Source organism: Tiliqua scincoides, unplaced genomic scaffold (assembly GCF_035046505.1).
Source record: "Tiliqua scincoides isolate rTilSci1 unplaced genomic scaffold, rTilSci1.hap2 HAP2_SCAFFOLD_111, whole genome shotgun sequence".
Lineage (NCBI taxonomy): Eukaryota > Metazoa > Chordata > Lepidosauria > Squamata > Scincidae > Tiliqua > Tiliqua scincoides.
Window position 1 is genome coordinate 35001 of NW_027101363.1, and position 15000 is coordinate 50000.

The 15000-nt window shown below is 50.2% G+C and overlaps 1 long non-coding RNA gene and 7 other non-coding genes across 9 annotated transcripts; all 8 read left to right on the forward strand.

The window, feature by feature from the left end:
* The first annotated feature begins 4747 nt into the window (after positions 1-4747).
* LOC136635848 (uncharacterized) lies at positions 4748-12950 on the forward strand. 2 transcript variants are annotated; one of them, XR_010793419.1, is made up of 11 exons: positions 4748-4769; positions 6207-6244; positions 6842-6876; positions 7670-7710; positions 8000-8024; positions 8916-8977; positions 9299-9399; positions 10035-10082; positions 11252-11303; positions 12171-12281; positions 12593-12950. It is a non-coding gene; the product is annotated as an uncharacterized lncRNA (long non-coding RNA). The 2 variants fall into 2 exon arrangements; XR_010793420.1 differs by having other exon boundaries at positions 12176-12281.
* Positions 6599-6674, forward strand: LOC136635855 (small nucleolar RNA SNORD26). The gene has a single exon (XR_010793424.1). It is a non-coding gene; the product is annotated as a small nucleolar RNA SNORD26 (small nucleolar RNA).
* On the forward strand, positions 8361-8426 carry LOC136635859 (small nucleolar RNA SNORD31). The gene has a single exon (XR_010793428.1). It is a non-coding gene; the product is annotated as a small nucleolar RNA SNORD31 (small nucleolar RNA).
* Positions 9053-9180, forward strand: LOC136635863 (small nucleolar RNA SNORD22). Its single transcript, XR_010793432.1, has one exon. It is a non-coding gene; the product is annotated as a small nucleolar RNA SNORD22 (small nucleolar RNA).
* On the forward strand, positions 9637-9707 carry LOC136635857 (small nucleolar RNA SNORD30). Its single transcript, XR_010793426.1, has one exon. It is a non-coding gene; the product is annotated as a small nucleolar RNA SNORD30 (small nucleolar RNA).
* On the forward strand, positions 10990-11066 carry LOC136635853 (small nucleolar RNA SNORD29). Its single transcript, XR_010793422.1, has one exon. It is a non-coding gene; the product is annotated as a small nucleolar RNA SNORD29 (small nucleolar RNA).
* On the forward strand, positions 12019-12089 carry LOC136635861 (small nucleolar RNA SNORD31). The gene has a single exon (XR_010793430.1). It is a non-coding gene; the product is annotated as a small nucleolar RNA SNORD31 (small nucleolar RNA).
* Positions 12382-12508, forward strand: LOC136635865 (small nucleolar RNA SNORD22). The gene has a single exon (XR_010793433.1). It is a non-coding gene; the product is annotated as a small nucleolar RNA SNORD22 (small nucleolar RNA).
* Positions 12951-15000: the final 2050 nt, after the last annotated feature.

A 15000-nucleotide genomic window follows, 5' to 3' on the forward strand; every position in this document is an offset into this window, starting at 1 on the left:
CCCACCGGGGAAGCCCTCCCACGTGCGCTGGGGATTCCCGCGGCTCACCCTGCCTGAGTCTCGGGACTGCCGGGGCCGAGGGCTTCTGGGCGGGCTCTGCGGCTTCGTCGGTGGAGTCCGCGGAAAGGGCATCACTGGACTCCACGCAGCCCATCGCCCGCCGGGCCGCCCAGGGAGGCGCTGGCCGCTGGCAGCCTCCCTAGACCGGGGGGGGGGGCTTTGTGAGGTCACGCCCTGGCCGGGCCGGGCCGGGCCCCCTCCCCGGACGGGGGGCCCGATCCTCAGCCAGCCAGCCCTCCTTCCCTACACAACACACACACAGCCCTCTCATTTCCTACACAACACGCCTACACGGATGCACACCACACAGGCCCCTCCTTCCCTACACAACACACACACAGCCCTCTCATTTCCTACACAACACACACACACACACACAGCCCCTCCTTCCCTACACAACACGCCTACACGGATGCACACCACACAGGCCCCTCCTTCCCTACACAACACACACACAGCCCTCTCATTTCCTACACAACACACACACACACACAGCCCCTCCTTCCCTACACAACACGCCTACACGGACGCACACCACACAGGCCCCTCCTTCCCTACACAACACACACACAGCCCTCTCATTTCCTACACAACACACACACACACAGCCCCTCCTTCCCTACACAACACACCTACACGGACGCACACCACACAGGCCCCTCCTTCCCTACACAACACACACACACAGCCCCTCCTTCCCTACACAACACGCATACACGTATGCGCACTCAGCCCTCTCAATTCCTACACAACACACACACAGCCCCTCCTTCCCTACACAACACACATGCACGTACGCACACCACACAGGCCCCGCCTTTCCTACACAACATGCATACACATATGCACACACAGCCCTCTCAATTCCTACACAACACACATGCACGTACGCACACCACACAGGCCCCTCCGCCCCTACACAACATGCACACAGCCCTCTCATTTCCTACACAACACACACACACACAGGCCCCTCCGCCCCTACACAACATGCACACAGCCCTCTCATTTCCTACACAACACGCATACACGTATGCACACACAGCCCTCTCATTTCCTACACAACACACACACACACACAGCCCTGCTTCCCTACACAACACACATACAGCACTCTCATTTCCTACACCACACAGCCCCGCCTTCCCTACAGAACACGCATACACGTATGCGCACACAGCCCTCTCATTTCCTACACAACACACGCACACAGCCCCTCCTTCCATACACAACACGCATACACATATGCACACCACACAGGCCCCTCCTTCCCTACACAACACACGCATAAACGTATGCGCACACAGCCCCTCCTTCCCTACACAACACGAATACACATACACCACACACACAGCCCTACACAACACACATGCACGTACGCACACCACACAGGCCCCTCCTTCCCTACACAACACGCATACAGCACTTTCATTTCCTACACAACACACACACACAGCCCCTCCTTCCCTACACAACACGCATACACATACGCGCACACAGCACTGGCATTTCCTGCACAACACACACACACACACACAAGTCTGAGAGCTCTATAGCCCCCCACCCCCAGCACCTTTGGGATCACAGCATAAGGAAAAAAAAAGAATTAAGGGACAGGTTTGCAGTCCTAATATAGGTTTGTGGTTTACAAAGGGGGAGTAAGAGATGATCACACTTGCAGTCTTTATTGCCAGAACTTTGGGGCAGGACAACTTTTCTGTGATTGCAAAGCAGTCTTGGGAATGGTGTCACAGTGACTGTGTAGTCACATACCCAAAAAGGGAGGTGGAATTCAAGATCCTTTTCAATATATTTAGTTTTCTGTGTTACAATATCTGTGATATGTATTGGGGGGGTGGAGTGGTCACCTACGACAAGAAGTGGGATCAGGGCAGCTGCTCAGAGCCAGTAAGAATGGGGGGGGGGGTCTGTGGTGCCCTCCCCAGAGCCCTGTGACCCTCTCTGCCCAAGTGGGCGCAGGTCGGTGGCAGCTGAACACAGCTGCTCTGGAAGGACTGGCCCCATCACCTCAATGTCACCCAAAGTGGGGCAGACCCCAGGCGTTTCTCAAGGCTCCTGGGTCGCTGGCCCCCCCCCCGAGCCCCTGTGAGGTATGTGCGATGCTTTGGCCTCCTCCCAGCAGTAGTGCTAGAGCTCAGCTGGGAGAGGAAAAGCCCGGGGAGAGAGTGGCAAGGTGCTTAAGCCTGCGTCAGAGGTGAGGGGGTGACTCCTGGAAAATTGGGCGGAAAGGTTCCCTGCATCTTGGCACATCAGCCAGACCTAACCTAGGACATCCTAATGCTGTAAGGAAGGGATGCTGCTTATGAGAAAAAGGAACTCTCTTGTACAAATCGAGGGTAAGGCCACACCTGGAGTATTGTGTCCAGTTCTGGTCGCCGCATCTCAAAAAGGACATAGTGGAAATGGAAAAGGTGCAAAAGAGAGCGACTAAGATGATTACGGGGCTGGGGCACCTTCCTTATGAGGAAAGGCTACGGCGTTTGGGTCTCTTCAGCCTAGAAAAGAGACGCCTGAGGGGGGACATGATTGAGACATACAGAATTATGCAGGGGATGGACAGAGTGGATAGAGAGATGCCCTTTTCACTCTCACATAACACCAGAACCAGGGGACATCCACTCAAATTGAGTGTTGGGAGAGTTAGGAGAGAGAGAGCATGGTTCCTTTTCTTCTTTATTCATGGTTCCTCCCCTTCTTTTGTCCTCACAGCAACCCTGCGAGGTAGGTGAGGCTGAGAGTTAGTCATAATCATGACATGAAATGAATAATAAGAATGGCCAGAAAATAAATGCAGAGAAAATTTTCCCACAAGCAGTGGATAAACGTCGGTTCCCTCCCCTGCTATTGCTCCCCTGCACGTAGTACTTGGGGATACACTGCCCCTGCACCTGGAGGTTCAATGTAGCCATCATGGTTAATGACCACTGATATAGTCCACCAGGAATGTTTAGAATCCATTAGAAGCGATCTAAGCCAGCGATCAACAGCACCCAACCTTCCTACCAGTGGCATTGCTGAGGTTTGTATCACCTGGTCTTCTAACTCATGGGGTCACCCCATTACCTTTATTTATTTTACTATCAAACTACCAGTCACCCAACCAACACAGAACCAGTAGCCAGCTTGATGGCACACACAACGGAATAGGAGTTGGTATTACCTCTGATACTTCAAAAGGGAACATCTTATTGGTTCCCTGATGTGGAACCTTGTTAGCTCTCAGAACACTCAGGCTCATTGGTCAGTTTTGAACCCATTTTGGGCACAATCCAGAAGGCACTCTTGGCCAGCATCTCTTGCACCAGCTGAAGAGTGTTGCTAAAGTGCCGTCAGGCACTTCTGTGATGACTCTGGAGGAGAGAGGCCCACTCACGGATGTGCATCAGCCTCCAGAGGCCGCCCAAGCCCTGTTGGGCTGGCACAAAGGTAAGCCGAAGTCAGGACGGTGTGGGGTTCTGAGGGTGTGCGGAGAGGGGGGAAAGGAGGTGCTTTGAGGTGGCGGAGGGAAGGTGGGCAGCAAGCAGACCTGTGGCTGTGCCAGATCCTAGCTCTGGTCCCAGGTAGTCCTGGAGCAGCTCCGGGCTACTTGGATCTTCACCACCTCTTCAGGTGGCTCAATCCGAGTAACCCCCTTGGGGCTTTTGTGGCTTTACCTGGGGTAAGGGGAAGGAATTCTCCTTGCCCCTGGCGGGCTGAGCTGTCAGCCAACCCCATCCCCACATTGGATAGGGGGTAGGCCAGCCGACCTCCCCTGCCAACGCGGGTTAGGATTGGGCTGCCCATTACATAAGTCGGTTGTGTTTTCTTTTTCTGGTTATTTGGATATAACCTTTGATAGATCAGATATTTCAATGCTGTTGGTTTCATTACATTCTGCATTAAACTTCACATCTAATGGTATACGCCATGATGGTTTTATTCCTAAAAACCAGAATTTCCACTATTTTGGTCACTAGTGGTCTCTCACACTCACACACCCACACCCCAGGGTGTCACTATACTAATGTGTTATGGATTCCCTGCTGTGTCTTAATAACATCTCATTGACTCTTTGAACAATCAGAGCCCAAGCCTATGCATGTCTACTCTGAATTAAATTCCATTATAGTTGATGGGGCTTACTCCCAGCTAAGTGTGGACAGGATTGCAGCCTCAGTCTCTCTGGTCTGTTTGGAATTAAGCCAACCTGCTAAATGGCTGCAATCCTTACCACATTTTCCTGAGAGTAAGTCCCATTGAACAAAATAGGACTTATTTCTGAGTAGACCTGTTTAGGATTGTGCCCAATGTCACATAAGTATGTTTTTGGTTTTTTGGCCTTAGCTTTGGACAGCATGGAGATCCTTCACTCCTGTCTGCTGCATTACATTCAGCTGTAAATTCCGCATCGATTGATATGTCACATGACAGTATTACTCCTACGAATCGCGATTTTGGTCGCTGCTGGTGTCGCCCCCCTGCTAGCTACGCCACTGCATGATCCCTTTGGGGGTGTCGCTCTGCCCCTTCGCAACTCTATGGTAACCCTTCCATCAGTGCAGGCAACCTCCAAAGACGCACGTGGCTTCTCTAGGAAGCGGCGGCCATTCGAAAGGACTTTTCCCAGCGTGCCCCGCGGCAGCAGGGTATTTAACCCTTCGGCGGCCGGATCTGATTTCTTTTTTGCAGGCGTTGCTGCTGCGAGGCAGGTAAGTGCTGTAGTCAATCCATTGCCATCCCCCCGGGGCAGAGCCTTGCGGGGTCTCAGGGCCGGTTGAGTGTGTTCTGTAGGGCCCCCTTCTGCTTTCCCAGTGGGTATGGACCCCCAGAACTTTTGGGGGGAGGAAAGGAGGGGCATCTTTGCAAGGGCCCGGTTGTGCCTTTGCAAGGGCCAGAAGGGTTCCATGCAAGCCTGCGGTCTCCTGTTCCAGAGTAAGCCCATTTAGTTCAATGGGACTTCTTACTGAGTAAAAGGTGTTTGGGGTGAGTGTTCAGTAAGGACACAACCCAAGGGAATTTCTTTTCCCTATATTTTTGCATAGGGTGCCAAAGGGATTCCATGCCAGTCTGTAGTCTCCCGCACCAGAGTAAACCCATTTAATTCAATGGGACTTCTTGCTGAGTAAAAGGTGCTTGGGATGGATGTTCTGCATGCACACAACCTAAAGGGATTTCTTATTCCCATAGTTTTGCATGGGGGTGTCAAAGGGATTCCATGCAGGCCTGCAGTCTCTTACACCACAGTAAAGCCCTTTTGGCTCAGTGGGACTTCTTGTGGAGTAAAAGGTGCCTAGGGTGGGTGTTTGCTATGCACATGACCCAAGGGAATTTCTTATCCCTGTAGTTTTGCATGGAGTGCAAAAGGTGTAGGGTGCAGGTTCTATGAAACCGCAGTTAGATTCCCTTCCAAGTCCACATGGCTTGTATTGCCCTGTGCAATAAACTCTTTTTGGGGGTGGGGGCTGACCTGGATTGGGGGGGTATCTTCATTGAACCACCCCACCTTGGGGCCAGGGTTGCATCCTGCCCTTTTGCTGTGATGTGTGTCTCTTAATCCTTGGTGGGGTTTCTTTCCCTAAATTTAAATCCTGTGTTTTCCTGCCTATTTATGTTGGGGTGCCCAGGCGCCCTCCTTTTCCAGGACAAGTCCTCTTAGCCTGGCATCCTGGAAAAGAACTTAAGCGTCCTCCTTTTTCATGTGAGCAGGCAGTGCAGAGCTGCCTTGTCATTAATAAATTATATTGAATATAGTTTTAAATTTAATAAGTAATAAGTGTTTAAGTTAACCACGTGAAATCCATATACGAGTGTTTAGCTTTTCTTTTGTCCTACGTTTTTCTTGGATGTCCTACGTTTAGGGGTGCCCTGTCCTCTTTGGGGGCTATGACATCCGGTCACCCTGATCTCTGTGAGTTCCAGGGTGGCCAACTCTTTCTTAACCTTTCAGCTGCTGTGCTTGGTATAAGCTTTGGGTTGTGAACGAAACCAGCATTTGGTCTTTCTGTGATGAAACTTTTCACAGACCTGTTCTGAAGAAAACTCTGTGTGGATATCCTTAAGTTTCTGAGACCAGATGCAGGCCATGTGCAGAATCCCCTTCCTGGGGTTGTGCCCCTCCTAACTTGCTCTTGCTTTTATGTCTGCAGATCCACATTCCCGAGGCTTTGTGGACCTTCCTCTCCTGGTAAGATGGCAACCCAGCCTGTTTTTTTGTACACTCTTTCTAGGCACAAAATAATAGTCGCCTGTAGGTCAAATCCCTGATTTATTTTCTGTGGCAAGCTTTGTGTGCCGAACGCATCCACCCCCCGCATGGGCTACCAAATTGAATTGTATTTTTTGGTGTGGTGGGGATGGAAGGGGTAGCATGTAGTCTACTACAATCTCAGTGTTTGTGTCTGAGTGGTCAGTGGTCCGCAGGCTCCTAAAGGTTGGGAAACACTGAGTTAGACCTAGTGCCCCCTGGTTGGTGCTCCGTGCAATTAAAAAGGATGGGCTCAGCTCGGTTTTTACCCTGTCCAGATGGTTTCTTGAAGTGCTACAAAGATGAGATCCACGAACTCTCTCTTTCTGAGGCTTTCCGTGGAGAAAAACTCGACCCAATTCTGAGTAGCGCTCAAGGGGGGGGCTACGGGGGGGTAGAGGAGACCTGCCAAGCTGTAGCCATGTGATCGATGTTTTCCCTGCCCAAGAAAGGGCCAAAAATGCAAAATAAAACAACCTGACTCCCTTAATGCCTTAATAAAAAGATGCTTTCCCCCTTCTCCAACCCTTCCTACAGGTAGAAGAATCCTCCACTGTGAGCTTGCATTACATGTGAGTAGCTGATCTCTTCTGAAATGAGAGGTGGCCTGTCTTGGGTGGAAGGTTCCTTGGCACTGTTGAATCAGCCAGGTGCCTTCCTGTTCAGTTTGTCTTGTGATGTGAAGTGGGAAAGGAATGGATGAATTCTGGATAGGAATGGATGAATCAGACCTGAGATCCACCTCCCCCCCAATATCCAGCTTCCAACCAACTGAACTCATGAATAAGGGGAGGGAGCTTGAGTTCCCTGCTTTGTGTAAGAATTTCAATCCCGAAAAAATGAAGTTTCCACGGCTGCTCTTCGTTCCCATTTCACAGACGGAAAAACTGAGGCTGGGTGACACTTTTTCAAAAATGGCCCAGAATCTTAATTCAATGTATGGCTGCATGACCCAGTTTATTTTTTATTATAAACATTTATGCTTTTGCTATCGTTATTATATAATTTAAATTATATAATTATTATATTATATAATTATAAACTGATGATTATTATTGAGTTATTTTCTAAAACGCTCAAGGCCGCTTACAACAGTTTAAAAAACCTGACATGGTGTTAAGAGCCAGTTGGACAAGTATAAGTAAATCTTGTTATCAATGCTGCCCAGATAATGTCAGCACTTGTTCTCACGTTGAGATTCCAACCCATTCCCCGGTTGTGTTCAGTGATGACTCCCAATAGACAAGCATATATCTGAGTCATGATGTCAGTGTTGCATCTGAGAACACCGTTTCCTGTGGGGAGGGGTGTGTGGGGGGGATGTGCGCATGGAACAAAAATTCACGTTTGCTTTCTCAATTTCAGGCTGCCTGTTCCTGCACGAGGATTGGTGGAGCTGGAAATGGGTAAGTTGCAGTTACTTTGTGCATCTAAGTGAGGAGGGGTGGGAACCTCCTTGCTGACGGCCTGCAGGCCCTTGACATGGCCCTTCTGTAGCCTGTTCCTCTTGGCGCCAGGCGATTGGGCACTTGAGAACCCACTGTTTGAAATGATGACCTTGAATTGTTGGACGACGCTAGTCTCGTGGCAATAAGAGTTACCAAAGCCCTGATCAAACTTGTGCTCCTCTGCCTGGCAAGGCTCCGGTGCCTTCCCCATCCATGTTACTGATCAGATTCTCTCTATTCTGCACAGGTGGGGGTGCCTCAGCTGCAGAATGGTGAGTACCGGGGGAACTGCCCTCCTTGATCGTTGTGTTGCTGGTGCAAATGCTGCCAGTGAAACCCTGCCAATTGGGTTTTTGTGCTAACAAAGGAAGTGGGGCAGAGAGATAAGCCCAGACATGGTTTGGGGAGTGGACATCGTTTATTAACTTGTCTGTTCCAAGCACTGCTTTTGGGAGGCTCTGCTTCTGCCACTCCCACTCCCGACACCAGATTCCTCCCTCCGTGGCTGAACACAGTGAGTCTGGGGAGAGCTTGTTGCCTTGTGGGTTCTGCCTCCTGGCTTTTCCCAGCTTCTCTCCCACCACAAACATGTCCCCGACCTGCTGTGGCTCTCCAGTGATGAGATTCTTACCGCCCCAGTCTGATTTCTGTGACTGAGTGGTTCCCTCTGAGTCCAGGAGCCTGGTAGGGATTGAGCTCCCTGCTTTGCATGCAGAGGTTACCGGTTCCATCCTGATATGTCTGGGAAGACCCGCCTGTCTAAAACCTTGGGGCTTGCTGCCTCTTGGTGTCTTGCAACGCTGGCACTAGATTCACAGAGGGTCTGAACTCAGTAGGCGGCAGTTGCTTGTGTCAGGGCAGACTGTAGGCGGCAGTTGCTTGTGTCAGGGCAGACTGTAGTTTTCTAAGGTCTAAACCAGCGATTTTCAACTGGTGTGCCACGGATGGTCTGCAGGTGTGTCGCAGGAGTTTGAGGAAGGTCATTTATTAGTAGGGCAATTGAGGGATTGAGCCCCCTAGCAGCAACCTGGTGTGCCTTGTCAGTGGTCAAAATACTGATGGTCTGCCTTGACAATTTTAGTGCCTTGTCAGTGTGCCATGGGATGAAAAAGGTTGAAAATCTCTATAGTCTAAAGAATAAAATGTGACCTCTTCTGTTCCAGGATCGGCATGGCTTTTGGAGGGCAGGTGGAGATAGCAGATTCGGAGGCCTTGAGTCCAACAGGTGAGTTTCAGCCTACATCAACAGCCCTGTGCTAGGTTAGAATTTGGGGACCTTAAGCCTATATCATCACTCTGGTCCCAATGAAGAAATCCCTTTGCGTCTTACCCTCTGTCCTGGCGCCAGAACCTGCAAAGGTTGAACCCACTGGGGCCGGCAGGGGGAGAGGAGGAAGCTCTGCTCCGAAAGGAACTGTCTGATGGGACCTGGTTTGGGAGGGGGTACGTGCTGGAGGTGGCTTCATATGGACTACTTGCTTGTTATGAATCCTGACTCTCTGTGTGTTGACCTTACAAATCCCTTTTTCGTTGTGTTTCATTTCAGCCAGTCCTTGGCATGTGAGGTCTTGGGGAAGAGCCCCTGGGAGGAATGTCTGACAGTGGTTGTTGGACCAGCTGTCTTCCTGTGCCCAAAGGGTGGAGAAAGTGAGTTCATTTAAACCACATTTAATATCCTTCCTTTGCTACACACCTCAAGGTTCATATGTGGGGTTCGCAGATCTGCACCTACTTGTGTGAGATGCCAGTCTAGGGCAAGCTCTAATGGAGCAGCCTCGGGTATGGTGTTATCTGGCCATATAGGCTGCGTCATGTGCCCTGAGACCTAAGGATTTTGGCTCTCCCCTGTTCTCAGCTCAGACCCTCAGTGCTTCCCAGCTCAACTGAAATGATGAATCTGCTCTTGGAATCTCGTTCGGCTGAATGCCCCTGTTGAGATGCGGAATCTGAGCCTTGGCTGGGAGCAGATCTGAGCTAGAACTGGGGAATGAGGGTCTCTAGCTGTTCTGGGCCCAGAACCCTCGAGTAGTTCCTGGGCTTTTGAACGCCAGTGAGTATGTGTGAGTGATTCAGCGCACAATCTCTTGGCCCTGTACCTGTTGTGACTTGCTGCAGATTTTGCAACAAGAAAGACTGCCATTGTCCTTGAGGGGGCTTTGTCCTCCCCCTTTGTGGTGCAACTGTATGGGACAAAAAGGGCTGCGTTGACCCACTAGGGAGAAGTGAAGAGTTGGAGGTTAACCTTGCCCTGGATTTTTTTAATTGTCCAAACTTCTTTACAGGATGGCAAGCCTGGGCTGTATATCATCTTCCCTGATGGGGAGCTCCAGGTACGTAGGAGGGGCCGTGGCTCAGTGATTTTTTTATTTTCACATTTTTCTACCGCCCTTCCTCCAAGGAGCTCAAGGAGGTGTACATCCTTTTGTCCCCTCCTTTTGTCTTCACAACAACCCTATGAAGTAGGTGAGGCTCAAGAGAGTGACCGACCCAGGACGTTTCATGGCTGAGCGGGGTTTTGAACCTGGCTCTTCCAGGTCGATGACCAACTCCCAAACCACTTTCCCTAGTGATGGATAAACTTTGATTTTTTTGCATTTATTAGGTCATAATAGTCCTAGATTCCCCCCCTCCCTGTATTGAAAGGCACAGACCTCTGGCGCCATCTTGCCTTCAACAAATTGCCATTCCCTTTAAGCTAGAAAGGCAGGGCACAAATAGCCCTGAATTACTGCTGAGAAGAGCAGGAATTGTCCTGTCATAACCCCTCCTCCAGGAATGTGGAAGTATGCTGGAGAACGTATCTGAGAGGTCAGGGTGTTCCATTTCCTCACTTGTTTTGGAGTATTTTGACTCATGGAGACGTGGCATGTTGGAGTCCTAGAAGGTGGCCTGATCTCCAGCCTTTGTGTTGCATAAATTCTATGCAGTCCTGGGAGCTGGAGTAGACCATTCTACCTGCTGGAGGGAGCACAAGGCAATAGCACCTTAAGCCCTTTTGCTTCTGCCTTCCCCAGGGCTTCTTTCCTACTGGATCCTGCTCAACAGTGGATCCCTTCAAGTGTTTTTGAATGGATGTCCTCAGGGCTTCCCTGTGTGGCCTGCTCTGGGTGGAGATCTTCACTGATGGAGGTCTAAGAAGGCACTGGTCTGGGCCATCCCAGGAGCCCCCAGGGCTAGCTGGGAATATTCTCTTGCTCCCAGTTTATAAACTGAAAGGAACAGGAGATGTTGTTGCAGTTTTAATGATGAGTCTAACTAGCTCACTTTGAGATTTTGTGTTCAAAATCGTGAAAAGGTTTGAACAACTGAAAAACTTCGCCTGACTGACAGCCCAATCCTATCCACACTTTCCTGGGAGTAAGCCCCTTTGACTCTAGTGGGACTTACTTCTCAGTAGACATGCATAGGATTAAGCTCTGAGTAGTGTGTGGGGGGGGATCCTGATTTTTTGGATGTACATCACTGACTTGATCTGCCTTTCTGGATCTTTCCCTCGCAGATGGAGGGCAGCAGCTTCCTGAATCTTGCTGGAATCCTTCGCAGCTTCTTAGGTGAGTGAGCACTTGCCAGAGATTTATCCATGTGAGCAGGAAGTGGGAATAGGTCCCAAATTACTTTGGAGAGGTTTTTTCAGTGACCTAAAATCTTTAGCCTTGAATGTTGGGTCAAATCTCCTAAACACACAGAACAGTGACCAGTTTTTGAAAGTGAAGTGTTCAGTAATTGCTTGGCTTTGCAATTTGTATGTAAAGGGTCTACCCCATAAGTTTGTTTTTTTTAAACTAACTTTACTATAGTATTTTGTAGACTTTATAAGCTGCTTTTCTACATGGAATAACATCTTAAAAAGGTGGGTTTAAAGCAGGGATGTCAAACTCTGTTCATACAGAGGGCCGAAGTTGGCATTCGTGCTGCCTGCTGAGGGCAGGAAGTGACATCACGAAGCCGGCAATGGCCAGAAATCAGCACATTGATCTTGCCTTGAAATTGATTAGCTTCAAATGACAGAGAAAATGCAAATCATGTTCATATTCTCAAGATATGGGAGAGCCCAATTATGACAGGCTTCATTTGGCCTTATATTTGACACCCCTGGTTTAAAGCATCCAAACTGGGACTAAACCACTTCTTAAGGTTAGGGGTCTGAGCTAGAGAATGGGGGGAAAAGTACTGATCTTAAACCTAAACCAAACCCCATTTCTTTGTGGCTTGATTCTCGACTGTCAGCATTGAATGCTGTTTCGAGACTTCCCTTGCGCCCCGAAACTTGCTCCAGTGATGAGACCTTTACCGCCCCAGTCTGATCTCTGTGACTGAGTGGTTCCCTCTGAGTCCAGGAGCAATGGGGGCTCAGGGTGGCTGTTCCCGGCTGCAGTCCTCCTGTTGATTCTTATGTTCTGTGCCTTTTCTCTTGGAAGGCTAGCTTTGTCCGGGCAAGACTCACCAGCTCAGCTGCAATGCTACCTGTGGGTCCCCTTTTGCCAGCACTCTACAGAAGACTGGCTGTGTTAGCCCTTTGCATCCAACAGGTGAGAGCCTCATGCGAATCTAACCATTCTTCAGCACCTACATGAAGGGGAGGACGGGGGAAGCTGAGCGTGCCCAAACACAGTGTTGGGCATTGGGAGGTCCTGATGAGGAGACAGTGTTGTGTCTTACCCTTTGTCCTGGTGCCAGAACCTGCAAAGGTTGAACCCACTGGGGCCAGCAGGGGGAGAGGAGGAAGCTCTGCTCCAGAAGGAACTGTCTGATGGGACTCGGAGCAGTTGTGGGGGCAGGAGGTGGCTGGGTACAGATTTCCTCTATAATAACTTGATTTGTTTGGGCTTTTTTCTACCAGGGCTGGCAGGTGTCTGTCCTCGTTGAAGAATATTGCTGAAGAAGCGCACGCCACTGGTCTGCTTAGCATGAAACCAAGACAGGGCCTCAAAGGTGTTACTTGATGGAACTATCTTGCCCAGCCTCCTGCCTTTGCTTGGTGGCCGGTTAGATGTCTCTGGGAACTGTCCCCACAGATCGCCCTTGACAACATACATTCTTAGACATTCTGCTCCTAAACGTGGAGGCGCCATTTGGCTGTCATGGCTGAAGACAGTGACCTTGACTGAATGTCGTTTCAGATGGGATGCCAAGCGTGGCTTCTGTGGGCGAGAGACCCTGTTCTTCTTTTTTAAAATAAAACTTTGGTACAGATTAAACTTGGCTGCATTGTATCCCTGCTCACCTGGCAGATGTTATCGCCAGTTACTTCTGGTGGTATCTCAAATAGTTTGTCCATGTGAGGTTGTTCAGTGGAACACAACTGTTCAGAAGCTCTGCCCTAGTGGCACCTGCACTATATTTGTGGTGCTGTACCTAGACCACAAGGGAAGGGCTTAAAAAAAATACACAACCCCAAAGAAGGGGACAGATATGGAAACGAGGGTAAGCAACTGTCTTGGCTGTGTATATACTTGGGCTGGGGGGCGAGTGAAGAAGCACTTCCCAGGGCTGCTGTAGAGTAAACTGAGGCAGGGCAAGAGATTGACTCTGTTTCATTCAATGGAGATCATGCTTGTGTGCAGTCCAGACTACACAGATTTGTGCTATACACTCCATCTTGGGAACTGTAAAAGCAGAGGTGGTCGTGTTTGTCGTCCAGCAGGAAAATTCACAGGCCCGTAGTAGGGTCCAATAAAGGCAACAAAACTGTCCACAGCAAGCTTCTGCATGTGCTAGGAGTCTTCATCAGGCTAGCAAGAAAGAGAAGAGAAGGCATATAGGCTTCCACAGATAGGCAGTTTTTAAGATAGCAGCTATAAATAATTCTCTGTATAGGCTTATATGCCTCCTGGACTTTACTGATGGTTTTTATTCCCTATCCATATAGTAACTTGTGGGTGTGAATAGGGTTGTGAATCCGCATACTTCATGTGTGAATCCACGTGAAGTGGAGTTCTCTGGTTTAAATCTTGCCTCTGCCATAAGCTCACTTGGGCAGTCTTAGACAAGCTGTGCCCTCTTGGCCTGTTTTCCCCCATCTGCAATATGGGGATAATCTGACATTTATAGGAGTCTCACAAGTCATACATCCAAATAATACACAGGACATGCTTTTGCACATTCAGAAACACAAGTCTTGTTCTTGATGCCACAGTATACCAACTCAACTACAAAAAGGCCATGGGCTGTCCATTCTCTCTCCCCTCCCCCCACTAGGCAAATCAAGTAGGGCACCAGTCTTTGTTCTGGGTACAGAGGGGCCAGAACATTGGCGGAATGACCTCCTCATGGTAACTTTATAGAGCAATGATCTTTGTGCGGGCTTTTCCCCTAAGTTCTGGTCCCTACAGCCTGATTGAAATCTGCGTGCCCTCCCTGTACCTTTTGAAAGAAGTGGGACATTGAGAAGCGGGTGTTCCTCTCCATTCCTTTGCTCACCAGCTTCCTACTGCAGCAGAATTTAACCCCATAGAAGATGACAGTAGACAAAGGGCAGCAGTGCAGGGGTGGGGGTTGGAGAGACAAGCATAGAATGGTGATAGAGGCCTGAATGTTGCAGGTAGAACATCCCGGGGGGTTGATCTCTCGCAATGCTGGCTGCTGAAGACACTTGTCCGAAACCCTGGAGGACTGCTGCCAGTCAGTGCTTGACAACACTGAAGTCTACAGGCCAAGAGTCTGACTCAGCAGGAAGCAGTTTCCTATGTTGCTGTCTGCAGCTCCTGGTGTTCCAGTGACCCAGGCAGAGGGGCTCAGGGTTAGAAACTGCCCCCTTTCCGATACTCCTTGGTTGGACACAGGAAGGGATCAACGTCAGCTGCAAGCAAGGCTGCTCCCAGGAGCTCTCAAGGCCAGGCATTGAAATGGCCACTGCAGCCCTGAGTTTGCCCATTACGTAACCCCCCTTTGCCCCCCCTTTCCTCCCCGCCTGCTGCCTTCCTTGGGCCTCCCTGGGGCCTGGCATTCCAAGATTCCTATAAGCGGCCCTTGGCAGCTCTTTGGTCTGGGCACACACCCAGCAGCAAGGAGGGCAGCGGGAATCTGCACAGGCGGCAGGAAGTCGAGGAGACGGCACTCGGCCTGTCCCCTTCCCAGCTGGGGAGACGTAGCTCCTGCAGGCACCGTCCTCTACCCGTTGCCATGCGCCAGCACTGCTTTGGCACGGTCTTGGCTGCCCTGGTGGCTGCGTGCAGCTCTGTGGGAGGCGATGACACCCAAGTGGCCGCAGCCCACCTGGAGGCACTCTGCGAGAGCCTGGCACTGCCA